Below are 20,153 nucleotides of genomic sequence, written 5' to 3'. Positions count from 1 at the left end.
GTAACCAGGATTAAAATATTTTTGGGGCCAGTGCTGTGGCATAGCAGGTAAAGCTGCTGCCTGTGGTGCCAGCATCCCATATGGGCGCCGGTTCAAGTCCTGGCTGCTCTACTTCTGATCCAGCTCTCTGTTATGGCCTGGAAAAGCAGTAAAAGACAGCCCAAGTCCTTGGGCCCTTGCACTCGCACTCATGTGAGACACCTGGAAGAAACTCCTGGCTCCTGGCTTTAGATCAGCCTAGCTCTGGCCATTGAGGCCATTTGCACAGTGAACCAGCAGATATAAGACCTCTCTCTCTGCCTCTGCCTTTCAAATAAATAAATCTTAAAAATATGTTTTCATTTGCTTTCTACTTTGTCTCTAGAACTGCTTATTCATGCCTATGACCTACTTACCTATGGGGTGTGAACTTCTATGAACTTGCATGAATCTTTACAAATTATATCATGAACACTTCAATTTCAAATACATTATTCCTCTGTTGCTGTTTTCCTGTAGCTGCATTCTTTATCATTGAATCTTTATATTTTCCACCAATCTTTAATGACCTCAACAAGTATTTCATATGGAACATTGAGCTGTGTTCCCAAAACAGTGGATCAACCTTGTCCTGAATCTGAAAGTAAAGGAATCAATGAAGGGCATGAGATAACTGTAAAAAAGAAATTAAAAAGAACGCATCTCCTTGCTTAATTCCCTGAAGCCCATGACATACATGCCTTTCTTTATGTAAGAGATCTCAGCAAATACCAGCCCACTGGATCCCTGCAAGAAGTCTGATTTGCAGCTCTCAGAATCTTGCTGTGTAGACAGCAATTGTGAAGAATCATTACTTCAGCCATCCTTTTGCCAAAATAGTTTATAGAAAAGAAGTCAATAATCTTGTACTAAAATATTTTGCTTGTAGTGAACCACAGATGAACTCATTAAAGATCATTTTTCCTTCATTGCTTAGAATAAAGACTATTACCAGCTGCATGAAAAATGCATTAGATTTCTCTCAATCTTTTGCCATTATAATGTTATAGATGACTTGAGAAAACATTCAAATCTAAAAAGGAGATGAATTGGGCATCTCATCTTTTTTCTTTTCTGAATTTTAGTGTTGAATTTTCTATCAGGAGGCCAAAATAGTTCAAAGAATCCATTTCTCTCATTATGGAAATACAAGCACACAGACACACATACACATGCACACACATATACATGTATGTATATTCCCAAATGTACTATCTTGTGACTTTTTGTACATCATAAAAATTATTCTCTATAGAAGCATTCCTTTACTTTAGAAATTTTCTAAAGAGGATTTTTATCCTTGTTAAAAGCTGTTGAACTTCTATCCAAGTCTTTCACAAAGCTTTATAAATTTATTACTTGGCTATTATGCACCTATACAGCAATCCACCCACCTAACTAAGGATTAGTTGACCAGGTGTTTGTGCATCACTACATGTTCTTGGCACCCATAATGCTTGGTGTTTTCTCCTAGGGAATTCAAGGCCACAAACAGATATTTCCTGCTCTCCAGGAAATTAAAAGATAAGTCAAAATAAATGGTAAAATATGACACCTATTTAATTAGTGATAAGAAGGAGAGATATAGGGCAGCACTGCTCAATATGTAGCCCATGGACTGGTACCAGTCTCCAAACTCTTTGCTCTGGTTTGACGTTATATAAATACAGAAATTAAGAATAAGCATTTAGAAACTTTCAAGTAATTTGATAGAAGTATTTTATGCTTGTTGAATGTAATAACTGAATTCCGTTAGTGTATTTTTCTGTTTCATTTTGTTAAATTTTTTATATAGTTATTCTTTTTTTTTTTTTTTTTTTTTTGACAGGCAGAGTGGACAGTGAGAGAGAGAGACAGAGAGAAAGGTCTTCCTTTGCCGTTGGTTCACCCTCCAATGGCCGCCGCGGCCGGTGCACCGCGCTGATCCGATGGCAGGAGCCAGGTACTTATCCTGGTCTCCCATGGGGTGCAGGGCCCAAGTCTTAAGCCATCCTCCACTGCACTCCCGGGCCACAGCAGAGAGCTGGCCTGGAAGAGGGGCAACCGGGACAGAATCTGGCGCCCCAACCGGGACTAGAACCCGGTGTGCTGGTGCTGCAAGGAGGAGGATTAGTCTAGTGAGCCGCGGCGCCGGCTATATAGTTATTCTTATTGTGGATTCCAAAAACATAAGTATATGAATGATGGCAATTTTTTTAAAGGAAAACCTGATCCTTTGCTCTGAGCAATATTGGAACAGACCACATGGGCACACAAACACACTTACAAGGGGACTTCAAAATGCTCATGGGGCCAGCGCTGTGGCTCACTTGCCTAATCCTCTGCCTGCGGTGCTGGCACCCGGGGTTCTAGTCCTGGTTGGGGTACCAGATTCTGTCCCGGTTGCTCCTCTTCCAGTCCAGCTCTCTGCTGTGGCCTGGGAAGGCAGTGGAGGATGGCCCAAGTTTTGGTCCCTGAACCCACATGGGAGACCAGGAGGAAACACCTGGCTCCTGGCTTTGGATCGGCACAGCGCGCTGTCAGTAGTGGCCATTTGGGGGGTGAACCAATGGAAAGGAAGACCTTTCTCTCTCTCTCTCTCTCTCTCTCTCTCTCTCTCTCTAACTCTCCCTGTCAAAAAACAATTAAAAATTTAAAAAAATGCTTATGGAAGAAAATGAAACTAAAAGATAAATTTGAGATTTCTGAATCTCTTCCCATTCAGGGTAATAGTGACAGCTGAGGTACTAAACATTGGTTAAAAACAACAACAAAAACATAAACAAAAACTACACAACTCCATGAGGGTAGAAAGAACAAGAAAAGTCATTCTGAAGTCCAAGGACAAGATTACAGCAGGAAATGCAGCTAGAAAGAATCTTCTAGAAAGAAACACTGCAATCTTAAATATAATTATTAGTTGTATTTTTTGTTATTAAAAGAATGAGGTATCAAAACTGATTGAAACAGGTTGTCTATGATAACAGAAAGCACAAACAAACAAGGGTAGCCATCATAATATCAGACTAGGTTTCAAGACATACTACGGGGCAATTATTAAAACAGACTGGTACTGGTGCAAAAATAGATATGTAGACCAATGAAACAGAATAGAAACTCTAGAAATCAATCCACACATCTACAACCAACTAATCTTTGACAAAGGAGCTAATATCAATCCCTCTAAAAAGGATAGTCTCTTCAACAAATGGGTGCTGTGAAAATTGGATATACACATGCAGTATGAAACAAGACCTATACCTTACACCTTAAACAAAAATCAATTCTAAATGGACCATAAGTCTAAATCTATGACCTGATACCATATAATTACTAGAGGAAAGGACCCCAGAAGCAAAGACAATACAAGCAAAAATAGACAAATGGGATTAAATTAAACTAAGAAGTTTCTGCACTGCAAAGGAAACACTCAACAAAGTAAAGAGACAACCGAGAGAATGAGAGAAAATATTTACAAACTATGCAACTGATAGAGGTTTAATATACAATATCAACAAAACAAACAATCCAGTTAAGAAATGGGTAAAGGATTTGAACAGGCATTTTTCAAGAGAGGAAGTTCAAATGGCCAACAGACACATGAAAAAATGCTCAGGATCACTAGCCATCAGGGAAAGCCAAATCAAAACCACAATGAGGTTTCATTTCACTCCGGTTAGAATGGCTCTCATATAGAAATCAACAAACAACAAATACTGGTGAGGATGTGGGAAAAAAGGTACCCTGATCCACTATTTCTGGGAATGTATACCGGAACAGCCATTGTGGAAGATAGTGTGGAGATACCTCAGAAATCTGAAAATAGACCTACCAAATAATCCAGCCATCCCACTCCTGGGAATTTACCCAAAAGAAATAAAATCAGCATATGAAAGCGTTATCTGTACCCCATATTTATTGCAACTCAATTCACAATAGCTAAGATATGGAATCAATAGATGCTTGTCAACTGAAGACTGTTCCTAAATTTGTATAAATGAAATGCATGAAGTTTATATACCTTAAATAAAAGGTTTCTAGGAAAAAAAGACACAATTAATAGAGATTGAGTTGAACCAGTTTTTTAATTATTTAAAACTTTATTGTAAAGCAGTTATTCTATTCATGATCAGTTTTTTTAGAAATTCTTAGAAGAGAAATTGAAACTACAAAATTCAGTTGGAAATTTGTAACTTAAAAATGTATGCAATGAAAAGTCAGTAGAGTAACAGATTGGAGATGAAAAAAGATCATTAATTTAAAGGTAAATCAATAGAAATATTCTAATATGAAGAAATAAAAAAGTTTAAAAATAAATAGAGCCACACAGACTTATATGGCCACAACAAAAATTTTAACATGTGTGTAATTAAGTTCCAGAGAAACAGAAAGATTGAACAGGACATAGAAATATTTAAAGATATGATGGCTGAAAATTTTTCAAATTTGTGAAAGGTACAAATTTACAGATTTAAGAAACTTAGCAAACACCAAACAGGATAAAAAGAAGAAGAAAATCACATCTGAGGATATCAAAGTTCAAAGTTTTTGATGCAAACCAAAAATATAAAAAATATTTTGGAGGATGTCCAATGAAAATGATTTATTATATACACAGGAACATGAAAGTACAACATTAATTAATAACAGACTGTGAAATGTTAAGGGTGTATGTAGTATTTCATAGTAAATACTAAAAAAATAATGTGAAGAGGTAAAAGTTGAAAGTCAATGGATTAACATGGGAAATGAGATACTCAGCAGACTCATAGAATGGCAGATGTCCTAAATAGCACTCGGGCCTCAGAATCAGCCCTAAAGGCACTCGGATCTGGCTGAAAAGCCCATGAGAGTATTTCAGGCATGGAAAGCCAAGACACTCTGGCAAAAAGATCTCTGTGAGTGAGATCCCAGTGGAAAGAACAGGTCTTCAAAGAGGGAGGTGCCTTTCTCTGAAGGGAGGAGAGAACCTCCACTTTGACTATGACCGTGTCTAAACAAGATAAGAGTCAGAGAACTCAAGGGGCTTCCATAGCCTTGGAAACTCATGACTGGTGCATAGGGAGATTACTGATGCCATAGACAGGAGTGTCAATTGGTAAAGTCAACAACAGGAGTCACTGTGCACTTACTCCTCATGTAGGATCTCTGTCCTTAATGTGCTGTACATTGAGGCTTAATGCTATAACGAGTACTCAAACAGTATATTTCACTTTGTGTTTTTATGGGGGTGCAAACGATTGAAATCTTTACTTAATGTACACTAAACTGATCTTCTGTAAAAAAAAAAAAAGAAAGAAATTATCAACTCCCAACTTGACTCTCACTGGGATTAAACATGACAATAGGTCTGATCTGATTTCATTATCATTTAAAAAAAATCATCTATTATTTTTCACTTTATGTTTCTGTGTGGGAGCAAACTGTTGAAATCCTTACTTAAGGTATACTAAGCTGATCTTCTGTATATTAAGATAATCGAAAATGAATCTTGATGTGAATGGAAGGGGAGAGGGAGTGGGAAAGGGGAGGGTTGTGGGTGGGAGGGACGGTATGGGGGGGGGGAACCATTGTAACCCATGAGTCGTACTTTGGAAATTTATATTCATTAAATAAAAGATAAAAAAAAAAGAAAGTCAATGGATTAGATGACTGGATGAAGAAAATGTGGTACGTATACAGCATGGAATACTACTCAGCCACAAAAGAGAATGAAATCCTTTCTTTTGCAACAAAATAGATGCAACTGGAAATCATATGCTTAGTGAAATAAGCCAGTCTCAAAAAGACAAATATCATGTTTTCTTTTATATGTGTCAGTTAATATAGAATACAAAAATGTGCAGGAATGAAACAGACATTTTGTGATTTGATTGCTGTTTTTAGCCCTTTTTTATACTCCTGTGGAACTACTGTATTCCTATTTTTACTTGTCAAATATTATGGTAGTAAGGAATTAAACCTGTGAATACAGAGTGGATTAAAATTATGTCTGCAGAAACTGATGAAAGAAAGAGAGGGGCGACAGGGAGGGAGATTGTGGGGGTTGAGGAGATGTGTTATCTTGGAACTGAACTGTACATATAGAATGGATGAAATGTGTTCTCTTTATATTAATAAAAAATTTTAAGCCTTTAAAATGTGTTGAAAAGAATTAGTATAGAGGAAACAGAGGAGAATAATAGAAGTATAAAATAGAAAAAGGCAGTAAAATAGTAAAACAAAATGTAACTATATTAATATTCATTTAAATATTAACGAGCACCAAATTTCCAATTAAAAGGCAAGGGCAGTCAAAATAAATTTTTTTTTTCACAGGCAGAGTGGACAGTGAGAGAGACAGAGAGAAAGGTCTTCCTTTGCCATTGGTTCACCCTCCAATGGCTGCCGCGGCCGGCACGCTGCGGCCGGCGCATCACGCTGATCCAAAGCCAGGAGCCAGGTGCTTCTCCTGGTCTGCCATGCGGATGCAGGGCACAAGGACCTGGGCCATCCTCCACTGCACTCCTGGGCCATAGCAGAGAGCTGGCCTGGAAGAGGGGCAACCGGGACAGAATCCGGCACCCCGATCGGGACTAGAACCCGGGGTGCCGGCGCCACAAGGAGGAGGATTAGCCTAATGAGCCGTGGCTTCGACCTCAAAATAGATTTAAAAAGCTAGTTCCAATGATTGTTAACTACAAAAGAAACGTTTTAGATATAAAAGCATGTGTGTGTTTGTGTGTGCATGTGTATACATGTTGAAAAATAAAAACATAGAAATAGACATACTACATCAACAATAAGCAGAAGACAATGGAAAGGATATATTAAACACCTAGCTTAGAAACCCTTAACACACTCCTGAACCAGCTTGAAATGCAGCCATAGTTTCTTTTTTTTTTTTTTAAGGTTTTATTTATTTATTTGAGAGGTAGAGTTACAGACAGTGAGAGGGAGAGACAGAGAGAAAGGTCTTCCCTCCACTGGTTCACTCCCCAAATGACCACAACAGCTGGAACTGAGCCAATTTGAAGCCAGGAGCCAGGAAGTTCTTCCAGGTCTTCCATGTGGGTGCAGGGACCCAAGGACTTGGGCCATCTTCTATTGCTTTCCCAGGCCATAGCAGAGAGCTGGACTAAAAGAAGAGCAGCCAGGACTAGAACTGGCACCCATATGGGATGCCGGCACTGCAGGCAGAGGATTAATTTATTGCACCACAGTGCCAGCCACAAGCCAGGCATAGTTTCCTGAACCAAGCCTTTTATTGCATAGTAGGTTTCTCCAGAGAAACAGAACTTATAGGATGTCTACCTACATATAAAGAGATTTATTATAAGGAATTAACTCATGAAATTATGGAGGCTTCAAGTCTAAATCTGCAGGATGAGGCCAGCAGGCTAGAGACCCAGGAAAGCAGTGGAGAAGTTCCAGCCCAGGGACCCAGGACAGCCAAGGGTACAAAGGAAATCAGCAGCTGGAGGAGTCTCTTACACAAGTCCCATCCTTTTTGTTGTAAGCATGCCTTCAACTGATTGGGTGAGGCCCATTCGCCTTATATTAAATGAAATGCCACCAATTTAAATGTTAACCTCATCTAACACTTCCTCCACGTGGACACACAAAATGAGCCAGCGGATGTTATCATCCATATCTTCACTGTTTTGAGAGACTTATTACCTGGAAGGGCCTGTGGAGTCCGGCAGGTATGAGTTTCAATCCCGATGCTGCAGGAGTTCAGACAAGTTTATTAAGCCCTTGGAAGCTCATTTGCTTCATTTGTGTGAGTAAAATAGCAACACAGTTGCTAAAGGGATAAAAATACGTACTTCACCTACCACAAGGTCTGTCACATGGAGGACATTTTAAAAAATGTTAGATCCTTTCCCTCCTTGTTCCTCATGTTCGGTAGTTTTTAAATGCCGACAGCATTAACTTTGGAGGCTTGTCTTTTATCTTCTTCGTGGATTAATTAGTTGGAACCCAATAAAAACATTTTGGAAGTAGTTCAACTAAAAGAAAGGTACAGGAAATGAGCAGGGTTATAATGTTCTAAGAGGCACTCTCACATACTTCTTTCAAGAGGAAATTGGGCTCAGCTGAGCCTCGTTTGGAAGGCATCGTGAACTGGCTCGACACCTGTGGATGGCTGCCCACTGATTTCTTTGCACAGTAGCTGCCTCTTACTGCTACTTCACCCATCACTTCTGCCCCTCCTTCCATTAGGTTTGCATTTAGTTTTGGCTTGACCACAGGACTGACTCTGCCCGCGTTGCCATGACCTTAACATTCTCAAACAGTCGGAGTCTGACTTGTAGGCCGGCCAATAGATTTTCTAACATTGATTCGAGTGCCCATCCTGGTTGAACCAGAGGTGTAACATCTTTGGGAGCTGGATCAGAAGTGGAGCAGCCAGGACTCGAACAAGGGTCCATGTGGGTTGCTGGCATTGCAGCCAGTGGCTATACTCATTACGCCCCGGTGTCAGCTCCATCGTCCCATATTTTAGTTTGCATTGCTACAACCAAATACCAAAGACTGAGTGACTTCAGAAACAGCAATTTATTTTTCACAGTTCTGGAAAGTCTACAATCAAGGTGCCCAGTGGATTCAGTGCCTGGTGAGAGCCTTCCTCTGCTTTGTAGATGGCCATCTTCTGGTTATGTCCTCCCAAGGCCTTTACTTGGTGTAGCCACGGAAGAAATGGAGGGGCTGGTGTTGTGTGCAGTGGGTTAAGCTGCTGCCAGCAAAGCCACGCTCCCAGTTAGAGTTTTGGATGCTCCTCTTCCAGTCCAGTCCCCCGATAATATAGCTGGGACAGCAGCAGATGTCCCACTTGCTTGGGCCCTGACAACTCACATTGGGAGACCCAGATAGAGTTCCTGGCTCCTAGCTTCAGCTTGGCCCAGCCTTGGCAATTGTGACCATTTGGGGAGTGAAACAACAGATGGAAGATTGCTCTCCCTCTCTTTTTGTAGTTCTCTCTGTTGTTCTTCCTTTCAAATAAATAGATGAATATTTTTAAAGGAAAATAGAGAAGTGAGGGGGGGAGGAATGAAGTTGGAGAGGGAAGGGAGAGGGGCACAGAGAGAGAAATTTGATGCTATCTCTTCCCCTTTTTTATAAGGGCAATAATCCCATCATAAGGGCCACACCCTCATGGCCTCTACCTCTATGCAGCTCTAAAGACCCCACCACTAAATACTATACCTTTGGGGTTATGATTTCAACATATGAATTTGGGGGACACAAACATTCAGTCCATAGAGCACCCCCTTCCCATCTCCCTCACTTTCTTGCCTACAAATCCTGGCTGTTTTTTCTTTACATTGTGAGAGGTTGAGTACTCTTCACCTTCCTGGAGAGATTTTCCTTCCAGAGAAGAAAATTCTGTTTTCTCAATAGAACTATATTTTATTTCCTCAGTTCATTGACATTCTTTTTAATAAGATCTCCTTTAAATGTTTAAAACTTACATTCTCCCAGGAGACAGAGCCTTGTTGGCTTACTTTCCTGCATATTGCTGTGCTGTTTAACTGTGGCATCTTGTCATTGCTCACATGCTGCCAGGGGTCCTGGGAAATTGGGCCATACTGGACGCTTAACATTGCCAGTATCTCATTCTCTTCTCATCAAATCATAACCCCCTCTCCTCTACTGATTATGCAAAATAGCTATTCCAAGATGATATGGAAATGGAATTTAAGGAACTATTTGGTAAATTTTATTAATTTCTGTAGTCAGTCCAGATTATTTGGGAGAGAAAGAAAACATTTGTCTTTCTCAAAGGCTTCATTTTGGTCTAAGTTTTGCCTTTCACATCTTTGTATCTTTCTTTTCCTTGATGGGCACACCTATTTGTTTTCTTGAATCATAGCGTATTGTAATTTTTTAGTGTTAGCCACTATTTTTATTGGGAAGAAGATTTCATGTGTAATGTTATTCATTCTAGAGTGTGCAAGACCAACAATGAATCTGGCATTTTTGCTGTATAAGATCAGAGGTTAGAGGATGTGATCTGCATACTATGCGAATGTATTTTTAATGTTTCTTTGTAAGCTTCATAAGGCTTGACCTCTTCTCTTTCAATATCGTGGCTGGGTCTGAGATAGGTTAATTCACTTAGGAATCCACTGTCTTTCCTGAAGGAGTCCGAAGAGTTCACCAAGACTGGCCAAATACTGATATGTTATTGACACTGCTGTGCATTTGTGTAATTGGACTCATTTATCAATCTTAGCTGGGGCACTGAACTAACTTAGAGACTAAATTATCTCTGACCCTCAGCACCAGATGGCAAGTTCCTGTGAAGGTGGGGAATATTGTCTCCCATCATTACGGGAAAGTTATCTCCACACCTGCCAAAGCCAATGCTCTGGTAGATAACAAAAGGACGGACTGCCTTCCTCCCACCAACCCACAGCCCCAAACAAACACTCCAAAGCCAGAATCACATTTAGCGTGAAATGTAGAAGTTATCACTACCTTTGCTTGCAAAGCCATTTGAACTGAAATCTCTCAAATACTAACTTTGTACATTTTCAAAAAGAAAAATGAGGTGAGCTATCGTTTTCCAACCAGGTGCTTAAGTAAGTCTTTTTTTCTTGTTGTCATGCTGAAACAGTATGGCCAAAAGCAGAGAAGAAAGGGGAAACAGCCTTGTGTAAGTTTATCAGAGTATTATTAAGAAGGAGAAATTGCTTTGCATCAAAGGTGGCTATTTAAGGTGCCTGTATAATGTTTCTAAAAGGGATAATGAAAGGTTTGGGCAAGTTCTACTTTCAGACTAGTGGGATTTTTTTTATTTGCATGTATATATTAAAATATACACACTCAAGATATTTAGTTATACTCACTTTCTACTTAATAATGATGATTGGTTGAAGGGATATAAAAATGGAAAAGATAAAGCCTTGTTCTAAAGGAATGTATTTTGGAGAAATCATTAAATCATATTTTGATGCATAGAATATTACTTAAAAAACTGTCATTGTGATAACATGTTTTTGTAATTTATAGACCTTTTATTCTCAACCAAAAATACTAAATATAAGTGCTTTCAGGGTTATTCAAGAATGGGATTTCATAGCAGACATATGTTGATTTTGAATTTTTCATAGTTCTATCTATAGCATCTTGCTTTCTTATTTGAGAGGGAGAGAGAGAGAGAAAGTAAGTAGACAGATAAAGAAAGCTCCTATCCACTGATTCACTCTCCAATGCTTGCAATGGCTGGGGCTGGGCTGGGGTTGAAGCCAGGAGCTGGGAACTCGACCTGCATCTCCCAAGTGGATGACAGGAACCCAGTCAGTGGAGCTACCACTGCTGCTTTTTATGGTCTGCATGAGCAGGGAACCAGAGTTAAAAGTGGAAGTTGGGTACCAAATCTATTTACTTCAATGCATGATGTGGGATCTTAACTGCTAGGTCAAATGCCCACCTAAACACCCTATCATTGTTTAAAAATAATATGTTTCATCATTTTCTGTTGGCTGTATTAAATTAATAAGAAAATAGTACCTGAAGCCTGAGAAAACGTGGACTTCAGTGCAGCCAGACCTGCAGTTGTCTCTTGGTTTCAGCTGTGACTTAGTGGGTGATGGGAAATCACATTAACTCTCGAATCTTTGCTGTCTTCACCTGCTGAAAAAGAATAACAAACCTTAGTTGTCAAGGTTCCTTGTAAGAGTTACATATGAGGCCACATTTCAAAATCACCAAGGACTGTAAATGGTCCTATGAATATAAAAAGAATTAATGGTCAGATTTTGCACTGTACAAAAGTTGGTCATTATCATAGGCCAAGTTAATCAGAGTTCTCAGACAAATAGACACTTTGTCAAATCCAACTCTAAAGAATCATCTTCAAGGACTTTCACATTTTTTAAATGCAATATATGAATGATCAAGAGATTTTTTCCACCTAAAATAAATAAATTCAAAAAGTCATTTCTATGACATCCTTCTCAGTCTGTTAGAGGTAAACAAAATGTTAAATCCAATAAGGGGATGAGGACATCAGGCTGCTGTTTTGCTTTTTTTGTTTTTTGTTTTTCCTTTTTAATCAGAGTGCATTCTCTATTCAAAATAATCTGAGAAGACTGGCATGAAAATGCAGATTCCTAATTGAACAAAGACAATTATTTCCAGATTGAAATACAGTGGTGAATAGCTCAGTGCTCCAATTACTTTAGACTTTTATTTCAAATGGAAGGCTGAAATCACAGACGAGTTAGCCTTAATTGGAAGGAATGACTGAAATTGTACTTTTAATGCCCTACTGTATCATCGTATATGTAGGTCATCTTTTTTTTTCATGTATTCATGATGGTGCCCTGTTTACATGTCCATTTGGGACAGTAAACTGAACTGGCTGCCTCTCTCAAAAAAAGTAAAAGCATGCTGGAGTTTATCAGAGCCACGAAACTGAATAGCTTTCAAATAAAGAAATCGGAGAGCACATTATTTGTTGTAGCTATGTGTATTAAACTAAAGACTCACATGAATGCCTAACTCAAGATAGTGTAAGTTCAAGCACGTTTTTCCTTGATCCTGACTGCTCCTAATACTCATTTAAAAACTATTTCTGAAAGTAGCCCAAACATGACATATTGGTCCAAAAATTCAAGGCAAATCTAGCATGTTGAGAAAACATAATTGTAAAAAAATAACTTGAGGAATGCGAAGGATTTACAAAGTTTGTGCTTCTCAACCAACCAACAACATGAAAAGGGTGTTTGCAGAACACTTGCTTCAAGGGGTTGAGTTGGGAGAGATGAAGTGGGCAGAAATCTTGTTAGCTGTGATCATTGTTCTCAAGTTCTCTCTGTTCTCTAGTTGGGAACAATAAACCCAGTACAAGTAGGCAGATTTATATATAAGATGAATTATTTGCATCTTATGTGCTAAGTTCTACATTTTCCAAAGAATTTCACAAACTGTTTCTTTTGGGCCTCACCCCTTAAAACTGGACATGAAGGATACTCTCACCTCTTTTTAACAAAGAGACCAAAGACCAGATCCTCACTTGGGGTTACAAAATAAATGAGTTCAGAGCTGAGATTAGGGCCCAGCCTCTGATATAACCCCTGAAACATGAGGACCATGACTTACCACTGCATGTCACACCACAAAATTATATATATATATATATATATATATATATATATATATGTAAATTGGGAAGAACATGTCTTCTAGTGTTAATTCACCATTACAGGTTGCTGTCCCAAACAGATAGAAACAGAGCACTATCATATACACATAGAAAAGATGATCTACATACAAAATGGTATAATGGGGTATTAAAAGTACAATTTCAGTGATTCCTCCCAATTAGCAAGATATTTACTATTATGCACCTTTTACAGGTTTAGGGAGTGTAGCTTAGTCCCTAAAAGGGTCTTTTCCAAAGTCATCCAGCTATTAAGTACTGGAATGAGACCCAAACCCAGGCCAGCTGATTCTAAATCCTGTGATTTTTTCCCTTTCACTAGGAGAGATTCCAATTTGTACCTCCTCCTCCATCCCGTTTTTCACAAACTGTATTTATTCACCATCACTTCTAGCAGCATGCTTTATTTTCACACAGATCTGAGCACTGCACTTCCCTGGTCTGACATTCCCAGGAGGCTTTTCCTGGGAGAGCTCTTTCCTTCTCACTATGTCCAAGGTGCTTGACAACTTGGCAAGGCAAACAAGCAGCAACAGGAGCAGGCCAGCTGATGTTTCCTCTTTCTGACCATTTGCCACTGTCTTGTTTGCCGAAGTCAGTATTCTCTTTTGCTTTTTTATGTATACTTTTTTTAAAGTATTCACTCACCCTTGGTTAGAGCAAGTTTTGCCTAAAAGTATCAAAGTCATTTTGAAGGAGTAATTTGAGGAAGATCTAAATCTCAATTAATTTCATCATGCTTTGCTGAGTACATCAAGTTAGTGACTAAAATTAGAATGGAATACCAAGCATGCTTGGAAGTACAAAAAATTAACTAAGGACCTAGCATTCTCAGATTCCTTTTTCTTTTAGGGTAAATATATAAATTTGAAAATTAAGACTGTATAATTTTACTTTTAACTATGCAATATTACTTTTCTGATTTTACTTTTGACCATGACATGAAATACACCAGGCAGGAGGTACTGAGCTGTCTGTGGTCCTGAAAGTCAGTTATTAAGTATGTGATTTTTTATTATTTATTTTATTATAAGCAATAGTGGGTCATTTTCCCAAAAGACAAAACTATTTTTAAAGAATATTAAATATAAACAGAGAATTTAGACTCATCTTATTTGACTTTAATTACTTCTGAGCAGATAAGTTTATGGAGCTGGTTGCTTTCCTTATCCTGAAAGATAGCATTAAATTACAATAATATGTAGCTACAAAGTATGAATAAATACAAACAGTAAAAAAGCATAAACAGGAACGAACATGTCTAATCTTCTTTTTTTTTTTTCCCAAAATGGCTCAACATAATCTTCTTCTCTGTCTTAATTATAGTCTTCTGACAAAGAAAAAGAGCTCTTTTATCAGAGCTCAAATATTGTCACATAATCTTTGTTAGATTTTTCTTTCTAATATTTATAAACAGGAGTCTTATCATAATTATGTCATTTCTTTTTATTATGAGTACTTTGAAAAATAAATGTAGTTTTATATTGTTTGTTACTCTTTATATTGTAAGCCCTTTTCAGTTCTGGGTTTTTCAATTTTTGATTTGGGTTTTACATGTTAAAACGAGAGGGAAAAAGAAGCTTCTAGAGCATGTGTATTCATGTTGGTCATTGAACTTTCTATAGCATTGCTTCCCCAGAGTGGATGGCAGTTGTATACTTGTGAAGCAGTTATTTCCCACTCACATTATAGATGAGGAAAATGGAGGTCCATAGCAGTTAGCATTGCACAGTAAGTAAATTACAATATACAACTTAAGAGGATCTAATTTATCACCCTTCCTCCAATGATTTCTGATAACTTATTAATGTCACATGCCTTTACATGCTTTGCATTTTGTTGTTATTCTCTATCATTGCAAGAGGATCATTTCTTGTCCTAGCCAAGCAACAAATTCCTAAAGGCTTCAATTCATGCTGTATCTTCTTTGATGGAGAGAAGTGTTTTGTCACCCATAGTTAAGAGCCTGGGTCTTGTAGTTAATCAGACCATGGTTTTAAAGTTTGAACCTCAGTTTCCTTATTTGTTTATTGGAATCAACACCACCTGCCTTGTACATTTGTGCATAGAGTTCATTAAAGTATCTCAGCACCATAGTGCTCAATAAATATTGTGTTTATATTGTTATGTTTGTGTAAGATAGATAGACACCATGATGGATACCTAGCACACAACTTTAATTCTTAACAAATAAAGGAACAACTAACTTTGGGGACATTATGGAAGGCACATTTATGTGATAACTTAGACCCTCAGGTACAGTCAAATGCCTTTATATTATGCCAGGCACTCCACTAAACTCTATGGACAATAAAACAAAGTTATTAAACAAAGGTAATAATCTCCCTAGCTCTAAGTAGGGAGAGATATGGGTTGTTGAATTTGACTTAAAAGTTAGTTTGGGAGCAGAAATTTGGTTTAGCAGTTAAGCCTCTCATTAAGATGCCCATGTTCCACAAGGGGGTTCCTGGGTTCAGTCTCAGCTCTAGATACTGCTGCAGCAGCCAGATGATTTGAACCCTGAAGGCAAAAATCGTGGCTCGAGTAGTTGGATTCCTGCCACCAACATGGGACACGTGGACTGAGTTCTCAGCTCTGAATTTAGGCATCCTGGACATTGCAGTCATTTGTAAAGTGATTAGTAGATAACTGCAGGAACTAGAGAAAAGGAGGCTTATTCTCTTTCTCTGTCAAATTCATTCATTCCTTCAAATTCATTCATTCATTCATTCTTAAATGGTGGTTCACATATACAGATTTCTTTGTCTCATCCTAAAACCTCTTCTCTTAGCAAACTCTCCTATTCCTTTGCTTCTACAATTATTTCTAGATGAATTTTTAAATTCAGATTATTTTCCTTAGAGTTCACATCTAACTGCATAATAAACTCTTTTCCCTCAAAGTCAGAAAGTCACAAAAATGAACTCATTAACTCTCTTCCTCCTCCCCAACCTTATATTTCCTTCTCATTCTCTATCTTAGCAACTGCAACTCCAGTTAAATTGTCATAAACTCAGATTATTCCTTATTTCTACATAGAGTCAGTGTCCAACCACAAATAATTCTACCTTCAAAATATCTCCCCAGCATATCCTTTCTGTTTCTCTACTCAAATCTTCCACTACTAGTGCTTTCCTAGTTGAGGTCAACTCTTCCCTCACAACTGGGCCCCTGCCACTCTACTCCATCCTCCATCCATACTTTTAACATAAGCAGCTTAGTGTGATATTTCTTGTTTCCATGTCTTCTCTGTTTCCTCTTCATCCAGAATGGATTCTAATCTGTTTAATTTGTCTTGACATTTCAACAAGTCAAAAACTAGTATCCTCATTCTCTACTCAATGAAAGAAACCAGAGACAGGCTGAGATTGAAATATCAGCTTTACTAATGAAAATGTAGCCAAAGAGCTAGGTTTAGGTTTGAGAAAGCCAGCAGAAATGATGTTCCTGCTTATCACACTGTCCCTAGAAGCAGACACATCAAAGCCTTTCCCTTTGTCGTCACTGACTACTTTTCCAACATCCCCTGCCCTGCCAACCCGCTCTCTGACTTCTCTGCCTTGAATTCATGCTTGTTGAAGAACTTAATGGAGCCTGAACTTTCCTTACTTCCTTGCCTTTGAGTGTGCTCTTTCCTCTGCCAAGAACACTCTTTCTCAATAAGTCTCTGTCCAGCGCAATTTTCTGTTATGCATCCTTCAAGGCGCAGCTGCCTCCTCTTGATGTCTCTGTCAGCTCATTCTGGCACAGCTCTTCTCTGGTGCTCCCGTTGTAAGTTATATACATGCCCATCAAGTGCCACAGGCCTGGTCATCTCCTCCCCTGAAGACAGAACTTAGCTTTCGCATCTTTGAATTTCAGGATCTATGACCATGGCTGGCACACAGAGCAGCTTCTAATAAATATGCAATGACTGCATAAATGTGTGGTAGGCTTCCATTCTTTTGTCTCCACTTTGAAAGATGTATTTTATTTCTTTGAAAGACAGAGCAACTGAAAGAAAGATCTGTCTTCTGCTTTACTCCTCAAATGGCCCCAATGGCAAGATGACAGGGGCCCAAACACTTGGGCCATCCTCCATGGCATTCCAAGGAGCATCATAGGGAGCTGGATCAGGAGAGAAGCTGGGACTTGAACCAGCACTCAAATATGAACACCAGCATTGTCAGTGGCAGCTTAACCCACTGTGCCATAATGCCAATCCCTCTTCTGCCTCTCTTCTTCTTCTTCTTCTTCTTTTTTTTTTTTTTTGACAGGCAGAGTGGACAGTGAGAGAGAGACAGAGAGAAAGGTCTTCCTTTGCCGTTGGTTCACCCTCCAGTGGCCGCCGCGCTGATCCAATGGCAGGAGCCAGGTGTTTATCCTGGTCTCCCATGGAGTGCAGGACCCAAGTACTTGGGCCATCCTCCACTGCACTTCCGGCCACAGCAGAGAGCTGGCCTGGAAGAGGGGCAACCGGGACAGAATCTGGCACCCCGATCGGGACTAGAACCCGGTGTGCCGGTGCCGCAAGGAGGAGGATTAGCCTAGTGAGCCGCGGCGCCGGCCCTGCCTCTCTTCTTGAGCATCCCATTCTTTCCTTTTCACAGAAACAGTGGTTTTCTTTTTCTTTATAGAACTGGAACTCTCATCTTCTGCCCCATGACCCATACACTCCAATCTAAATCTTGAGCAAAAAGATGCAAAAATCAAGGAAGGACAGTACCATTAATTTTGATGGTGGTGCCTGTATTAGTCAGGTGTATATTATTATAATGAAATAAAAGAGACTGGTAACTTTACAAAAAATAGGTTTATTTAAATCACAGTTCTCGAGGTTGTAGAGTGAAGTGCCGGTATCAGCTCAGCTCTGATAAGAACGTCATGGTTGATGACACCACAATGACGGGAGCACATGGGTGAGTGAGAGGTGACATCACCATACTGAAAGCCAGAAAGAAATTCAAGGGTTGGGTCAGGCTCAGGCTAATATAACTTGCTTTTGTAAGAACTAACTCACTGGTCCCAGCAGAACTACTGTAATTCCTTCTGAGGTCAGCAATTTAAGGCCCTAAGAATCTCCCGCTAAGCCCACCATCCCTTAAAAGTCTACCCCTCTCTATCACCACACTGAGGACATTTCTACTACAAGAACCCTCTGGGGATAAACTACTTCCAAATCATAGTAGTATGCAAATAATCAATATTTGTTCAAAGAAAAGAGAAGAGAAAGAATGGGAGAGAAGGGAGGAAGGAAAATGGGAGAGAAGAATTGGGGTAGGATGGCACTCTGGTCAGGTCTGTAGGGACAGCTAGACCAAATCAGCCTGGCTGAACCACAGACAGGAAGCTGCACTCCCTAGGGTCTGGATGCCGCATATCTTCTCTACTAAATGGCTCTGTATTTGAATGGCTGCTTCCTTGCCTGGACTATTTTGGTACATCTATTATTGGCTCCCATTTAGTGTCTGTTTATTTAAATCTGCTTTCAACTGGAACATAATTCTCTTGATTATTGGTTGATGCTGCGACACAGTAGGAATACAGATAATTGTCACTGTGCACATTCTGCTGGAAATGTAAAATTATTATCTTTAGAGCCGTTGAGTAGGGTGTTTGAGCATGAATGTTATGCAGCTCAGGCACGTGGAATTTGTAGAGCGCTAATTTGTTGGCTCCCTCGCCTTCCTCCTCTGGCTGTCATCTGAGCCTCCCTCAGGAACTTAGGCAGACAACCAGCTCCCGGGAGCATCCTGCCACTCATTCAGTAGTGCGCGGAGAGAGCACTCTCCAGTCACTCAGAATGTGGAGGCCTCATCTGTGGTCACCAGGGACCAACGGGACCGGAGAGAGAGCCCAGATCCTGGGTGCCAGTCACTGTCCCAGGCTCCCCTGCCTGTCCGGGGCTGCCCTACCAGGGTACAAAATCAGCCAAGAGCACACAGAAGGCTTGTGGCCAACGTAGGACCTGGGGCCACAGTTCCCCGCTTTACACACCTCCACTCCCACCTCACTCCCTTCCTCCTACCTGCTCCCAGTGCCTCCCCCAGCTCCCACTCACTCCTGTGCACCTACCTCCACTGCTGCACTCCCCACGCCAGCGAGTTGCCTCTGCATTTACAAGCAGCATCACTAATTGCTTTTTAGGGTCCCTTTTCTACTCTCTGTTCAAAATTCACGGGGCGTTCCCTAGACCCTTTTATACTACTTTTCTGAACCTTCTCAGCCTCTTTTACAAACTTAGCACTTTCTGTGGCTCTTTTAGTCTTTGCAAGAAGAAAGAGACTTGAGAGGGCTTTTTTTTTTTTTTGGCAGTAAAGCTCCTTCTCTCGTACCCCCACCCCCGCCTGCTCACTACCCCCTGTCTCCAGCCCCACTCCCCCCCAAGCACACGCATTGGCCCTCCTCCCACTGAATGGGGCTTTGTGCGGGGAATTTCCGGAACATAGCCCAGTGCCCAGGCCTCTGTGAGGAGAGGAGGGGCCCAGCCGGGCAAGGAGACCCTTAAGCCCACCCCATTACCACGGTCACTGTTTGCCCTGGATTCTCTAAAAGGCCTATTGTTGCCGGTTGCCAGGTATTCCTAGCAACACTTAAGCCAAGCTGCCTACCCTATTTAGGCCCAAAACTTTTCAATGGCCTCCAAAACCCATGCTTGTCAGCACTGTAGACCGCTCCTCAAACAGCCTCCAAGGGGAGGGAGAAACCAAACCACCCCCAGCCGTCTCTGCCTTTCAAATATCTATGTTTGAGGCTGCTTGGGGCTTCTTGTCATTTGCCTAAGATCAGCAGGCCACACAATTGCAATTAAAATTTCTCTCTCCCCACCCTGCATCTCCCGTCTCTCTCCAGCCCCCGCCCCAGTTGCAGACCCCTCTCTAACTTAATATTCAGCTGGGACTGGGTTTTGTCATATTCTGCAAGGGCCTCTCGACTTTGCTTCTCAACCATTTCAAAGGAAATTGCTTTATTATTTTAGGACAGTGTTGGTGGGCCTGCATGCAGGGGTTTCGGCTCCTCCCCA

General features: G+C 40.2%; 1 pseudogene; it reads right to left on the bottom strand.

Annotated features, from left to right (window-relative positions):
• LOC127490168 (large ribosomal subunit protein eL30-like) overlaps positions 1-20,153 on the bottom strand; it is a 114,397-nt pseudogene that overhangs the window by 80,764 nt on the left and 13,480 nt on the right.

This window comes from Oryctolagus cuniculus, chromosome 11, assembly GCF_964237555.1.
Source record: "Oryctolagus cuniculus chromosome 11, mOryCun1.1, whole genome shotgun sequence".
Taxonomy (NCBI): Eukaryota; Metazoa; Chordata; class Mammalia; order Lagomorpha; family Leporidae; genus Oryctolagus; species Oryctolagus cuniculus.
This window is presented reverse-complemented; position numbering and strand designations above follow the sequence as displayed.